The sequence below is a fragment of the Mirounga angustirostris genome, unplaced genomic scaffold, assembly GCF_029215605.1.
Source record: "Mirounga angustirostris isolate CCGP_5_RB_7025 unplaced genomic scaffold, mMirAng1.0.hap1 SCAF_9, whole genome shotgun sequence".
Classification (NCBI taxonomy): Eukaryota; Metazoa; Chordata; class Mammalia; order Carnivora; family Phocidae; genus Mirounga; species Mirounga angustirostris.
The window spans coordinates 25,074,510-25,081,098 of NW_026991717.1; the positions used below are offsets into that span (position 1 = coordinate 25,074,510).

A 6,589-nucleotide genomic window follows, 5' to 3' on the forward strand; every position below is an offset into this window, starting at 1 on the left:
TGGGGGAAGGGAGTGCTGCCAGCCCGCACAGATAGTTTCTCCTTACAAAAGGTTTGGGGAGTTTCCTAGGCTTGTCTCTTACTAGTTCTGTCAGTGAGGGTTCAGAGAACTCCAGGCACTTGGGGTGGAAGGAAGTGGCCTGCAGTGTGGCCAGCCTGAGGGCCTACCCTGGAGGAGGTCTACAGAAGAAAGATCCCATTTGTTACGTTGGAGAGTAACAACCAGTTCTGCCTTTGGTGATGGTGATTCATTAGCTCAGTAGACATTTGGGAGGATTACAGTTTGAATTTGAAAACGTCATTTCTATGTCTGGCAATGAAGTGACTCTGACCAATCAGCATACACTATATAGAGTTTTGTCATCTTTGGTAATATCACCAACAGTACTGTATTGAGAAAAATGTAAAATGGAACTGTCATATTAAAAAAGACATTATTCAAACAAAACTCCATGTTAGGGGTGCCCAGGTTGCTCAGTCAGTTAAACATTTGCCTTTGGCTCAGGTCGTGATCCCTGTTCAGTGGGAATCTTCCTCTGCTGCTCCCCCGGCTTGTGCTCTCTTGCTCTGTGTCAAATAAATAGAATCTTAAAAAAAACCCTCCATGCTAATAACATTATAATATAATGGAGTTCTATCACCACCAATCTCCTTGGGTTAAGTGTACAAGCTGTATATATATTTGTATGTATGCCTATGTATATATACATTCTTATAAATTTTCTGAGCTTTAAAGCTTGCTTTAAAGGACATAATAAAGCAATGAGCAATGCCATAATCCCAGCTGCCTGAGCTTGTGTGTATCTCCTAACACTGGCTGGGTGAGGAGGCTGAGTGCTTTGAGGATACCCCCAAATGTCAACATTGTCCTCTCCAGCTTTGCTTGAGGAAGTGGATGAACATTTGTTTAATGATTTGACAGTATACAAAGTGAGCCTGTCTGGAGCCAAGTCCATCCACTCAAAAGTCATTTTACCTCTGCTGGCACTGGAGGATCCCTGTCATTCATGGTCACCCGGCAGAGAACTCATTGCTAGTGTAAATCTTTACCAGGTCCTTCCCTTAGGATGGAGAGCTGAAGTTCCTAATTCTCAGTTCAGAAGGGCATGGCATGACTTTTTTGTTTCTAGTATCTTTTGTGCTAGAGGAACCATTGTTGGGGATTGGTCTGTGGAGGTAATCATCTCCCTTAGCTCTTGAATGGTAAGTGAACATGGGGGCAGTCTTGCGCATTAAAGCCTAAGGCGTTGGTACAGTTTCTGGAGACCGTGCTGCCCTCTAATGCTGTCCTTGTCAGCAAAGATGCATAGCTTGCAAGATAAGAGGTCATTGGCATGTGGTGACTGGGTGAACCTGATTCCTGGGCATTGTGGGAATGCAGAGTTGTTTCTCCACCCATGGAGCTATGCTGTTATGGGAATCTTGGCAGGAGATGAGGGACAATCTCAAGTATTCAAGCACTCCAATGTCTTTAAAACTCTATTATGGGATGGAATATAACATAACATAACATAGCATAAAATAACATAGCATAACAGCATAGCGCAGCACAACATAACATAACAACATAACATAATATGTTAATATGGGCAAAAGGAGGTAAAGTTTTAAGGGACTAAATGGAGACTTTGACTTGAAGTCTATGGATTCCTCTTACGCTTTATTTATTTTTTTATTGAGGTATAATTGACATATGACATACTAGTTTCAGAAGTATGACATAATGATTCAACATTTGAATATATTGCAGAATAAGTCTAGTTAACATTTGTCACCATACAATTTTTAAATATACAATATTATTCACTATAGTCATATGCTGTGTGTTACATTCCCAGGACTTCTTTATTTGATAACTGGAAGTTCATACCTTTTGACCCCCTCCACCATTTCACCAAACTCCCATCTTCGCCTCTGGCAAATGCCCGGTTCTCTGTATCTAACTGTATCTAATTGCTTATTTTTGTTTTTATTTTAGATTACTCATGTGAGATCATTTGGTATTTGTCTTTCTCTGTCTGACTTATTTCACTTGGCATAATGCCCTCAAAATTTATCCACGTTGTCATAAATGGAAAAATTTTATTATTTTCTATGACTGAATAACATTCCAGTGTGTGAGGTATGTGTGTGTGCACATGTGAGGACATATCCATTTTCTTTATCCATTCATCTGTCAATGGACACTTAGATTATTTCCCTATCTTGGCTATTGTGAATAATGTTGTAGTGAACATGGAGGTGCAGATATATATATGATCTTTTTCTCAAATTAGTGGTTTTGTTACTAAGTAGAATTGCAGGATCATATGGTAGTTGTATTTTTTTTAGGAACCTCCATACTGTTTTCCATAGTGGCGGCACCAATTTACATTCCCACCAACAGTACATAAGGGTTTCCTTTTCTCCATATCCTTGTGAATACTTGTTATTTCTTATTTTTTATAATAGCCATTCTAACAGGTATGAAGTGATATTTCATTGTGGTTTTGATTTGCATTTCCCTGATGTTACTGATGTTGAGCATCTTTTCATGTACCTGGTGGCCATCTGTGTCTTCTTTAGAAAAATGTCTATTCAGATCTTCTGCCATTTTTAATTAGATTATTTGGGGTTTTTTGTCTTTTTGTTTTGTTTTATTTGGTTTGGTTTGGTTTTGGGTTTGGGTGGGGTTTTTTTGTTTGTTTGTTTTGTTTTTTGCTATTGAGTTGTATGCATTCTTTATCTATTTTGGATATTAATCCTTTATCAAGTATATGATTTGCAAGTACTTTTCCCCTTTTCATTGCCTTTTCATTTTGTTGATGGTTTCCTTTGCTGTGCAAAAGCTTTTTAGCTTAATGTAATCCCACTTACTTATTTTGGCTTTTATTGCCTTTGCTTTTGGTATCAAATCCAAAAATTCATCTGCAAGACTCATGTCAAGGAATTTACCTCTTATGTTTTATTCTAGAAGTTTTATGATTTCAGGTCTTACATTCATGTCTTCAATCCATTTTGAGTTAACTTTTGTGTGTGATATAAGATAGTAGTCCAGTTTCAATTTTTTCATGTGGCTGTCCAGTTTTCCTAACACCATTGAAGAGACTGTCCTTTCCCCCATTGTATATTATTAGCTACTTTGTCATAAATTAATTGCCCATATTTATATGGACTTACTTCTTGGCTCTCTATTCTGTTTATGGAATTCTCTTTTAGATTTCACCTCATTTTTAAAAACTGCAATTAATTAGGTTTTTCTATTAAAACTGCCTATAAGTTGACTTTGAGTTTATCAGAGGTTCATATTTTCCTACTTTGATAAGGAAAATGTGGTCCTAGTGACCACTAGTAAGAACTTACAGTTACAGTCATCACCAGAAAGATAGAAGCTGAGACATGAATGATAGCTGATGCATGAATGACGATAACTGCCATTCACAGACCCCATCTGTGACAGTGCTGAGAGTATTGTGTAGGTTATCACATTTATTCCCTAATGCAACCCATGGGACAGGGACTCTCATTCCTGTTTTCAAAAAGGAAATTGAAACGTGAGGGAGGCTCACACAGCAGAACCATGCTTGGAGCTCTTCCTCTAAGCAGCCTGAAGTGACCTCTGAAAATGGTTCGCTATTCACTTGACCTAGAAAACCCTACAAAATCATGCAAATCAAGAGGTTGAAATCTTCGTGCTCACTTTTTTTTATTGTTTTTTTAAATTATGTTCAGTTAGCCAACATATAGTACATCATTAGTTTTTGATGTCATAGTAGCTTTTTAACTTGTATTTTTTCACACCTATATTTTTTATAGATACATGCTTTATTGTAGTCCTTTTTTCACTATTTAATTTTACTATATATATATATATATATATATATATATATATATATATATATATATACAAGTTTTACTTTCCTTATAATTTTGGGACATAGTGTCTAACACACAGACCAAAATACACCCAGGAACAACTGAAATACCCTGTTTTGTCCACACTTCATGTTCACTTCAAGAACACACGTGAAAATGCCCAGGCCATCAAGGGTATGCATATCCAAAAAATCACCAAGTATCTGAAAGACTTTGTAAAAGCAGGGTGTGCCATTCCGTCACTACAATGGTGGAGTTGGTAGGTGTGCCCAGGCCAAATAGTGGGGCTGGATACAGGGTCGGTGGCCCAAGAAGAGTGCTGAATTTTTACTGCACATGCTTAAAAATGGAGAGACTAATGTTGAACTTAAGGGTTTAGATGTAGAGTCTCTGGCCATTGAGCACATCCAGGTGAACAAATCACCCAAGTTGTGGCGTAGAACTTACAAGACTCATTGTTGGATTAACCTATACATGAGCTCTTCCTGCCACGCTGAGATGATCCTCACTAAAAAAGAGCAGACTGTTCCTAAACCAGAAGAGGAGGTTGCACAGAAGAAAAAGATATCCCAGAAGAAACTGAAGAAACAAAAACTTATGGCCCGGGAGTAAATTTTGCATAGAATAAAGAAAAGAAAGAAAGAAAGAAAAAAAGAAATAAGAAAGAAAGAAAGAAAGAAAGAAAGAAAGAAAGAAAGAAAGAAAGAGAAAGAAAGAAGAAAGGAAGGAAGGAAGGAAGGAAGGAAGAAAAAGAAGAAAGAAGAAAGAAAGAAAGAAAGAAAGAAAGAAAGAAAGAAAGAAAGAAAGAAAGAAAGAAAGAAAGAAAGAAAGAAAGAAAGAAAGAAAGAAAGAAAGAAAGAAAGAAAGAAAGAAAGAAAGAAAGAAAGAAAGAAAGAAAGAAAGAAAGAAAGAAAGAAAGAAAGATGCTTGGATTCAGGTACCTTGTCCCCAAAGCCTTGACTTAATGGTGGGAAGCCTTGCTTCTTTCCAGGGGCTCTAGCAAGTAACTTGATGTAGTGGATTTCCCTCAAGGGTGGGTAAGAGCTCCTACTTTACGCTGCCAAATCAGTGAGTCCCTACTCTCATGAAACTTATAAACTTGTTAGTCTAAAGGTAAAGATACAGCATTTATCTAAAATATTAACTATTATGCACTTTCTGCTATTCCAGAAACAATATTGCTCTATTATACCATCATAACTAGTCTCTCCTATTTGTATGTCTACAAATCTAATGTATTTTCCTGTATCTTGAGAAATAACAACTTAATCAGGTAGATACTTTATCAATTTATCCATCATCCATCCATCTATCCATACATATATTTATACAATTATTCACCCATCTAACAATTGTTGATTTTGACTTAGTGTCAGGTATCTTTTGTAAAGATTGAGAGTCATACAAAAACGTTAACAAACAGGTGTAGCTTCTTTCCCCAAGGTACCCAGAGTCTAGTTGGGAGAAACTCTCTACCTAGAGAATTATAACTGTAACATATAGGAGAATGAGGCAAGTGCTGTAGAAGAGTACAAATTTATAAAATTTGTAAATCAATGAGCTCTCCCTAGGAGTCACAGAAGTCTTGAATGGGCAGGACTTTGAAAGTGGAGAAGGACTGGTGGAGAGGACATTCCAGATGAACAAATGGGTAGGTGTGGGAGGTTCAGACTTGTGCGACTTGAGAATGTTAATTGGGGAGGGGGGGCAGGAGAAGAGTTGGAGCAAGGTTGAAGAGGCAAGCTAGGGCCAGGCCATAGAGGGCTTGAGCACCAGGGTAGGTGGCTTAGGCTGAATTCAGTAGGAGTGGGGTTCATGAAAGCTTTTACAACAAGAGAAATCTATGACACAAGTTTAGTAGGAAAAGCATGCTGGCTAGATCCTGGCTAGAATCCTGGCTTTGTCTTTTTAGTAGTGCTCATTGGTAAGTTGTTCCCCAAGCCTCAGTTCCCACATCTGCAACCTGATAGAAATGATGCCTACCTTGTGGTCTTGTTTGGAGGATCCAGTGGGATCATGTGTGTGAAGTGTCCATTGGAGATCCTGAGGCATGGGGGCACTCTGGCAAGGTGGCATTCTGATTGGTTTAGGAGAATGGTGCATTGGAAATCTCATTGTAGAAGTGGGTGGTAGAAATTGGCTGCCTGGTTAAAATAACTACAGTAGTCTTGTGAGGCATCTGGGGCTTGAAGGGAATGTACGCAAGAATGGAACAAAAGCAAGAAGAGATCTGAGAAAAAAGGAAGAATGGATGGAACCAGAAGCCTGATGGGAGGTGTGATTGTAGGGTGAGGGGGCTTTGGAAATAAGTGTGACCGAAAGGGATTCTAGGGACACTTTCCCAGCAGCACCTAGCCCAGGAATGTAGACACTGTGAATCTAGAACAGTCCTTTTGTGGAGACAACTTGTTTCTTTCAAGCCACAGTAAATTCTGAAAGTTCCTATTTTCACACAAGATTCTGATGTCTGATGCCAAATTTATAGCTTGAGGTGGCAAAGGATTTTCAGTTGTCCTCAGGGCTCAAACCACATAGTGCTCTTTGGTTTCCTCCCATACAGCCAAGTTGGCCAAGAAAACTGTCTTTTGTTTTCCTTTGAATGGAAGGCACGCTGCTGTGTGGTTCTTGACATTTACTTTACCATGGGAGCAGAACTTTATCTTGGCATGCAGTGGTGGTGGGTTGAAAAGATAGTCCTCACAGGCATATTTTCCACATTTGTATCTTAGTCTTCA

General features: G+C 38.5%; 1 pseudogene; it reads left to right on the plus strand.

The window, feature by feature from the left end:
- The first annotated feature begins 3,603 nt into the window (after positions 1–3,603).
- LOC123862281 (large ribosomal subunit protein uL22-like) lies at positions 3,604–4,466 on the plus strand (annotated as a pseudogene).
- The last annotated feature ends 2,123 nt before the right edge of the window (positions 4,467–6,589 follow it).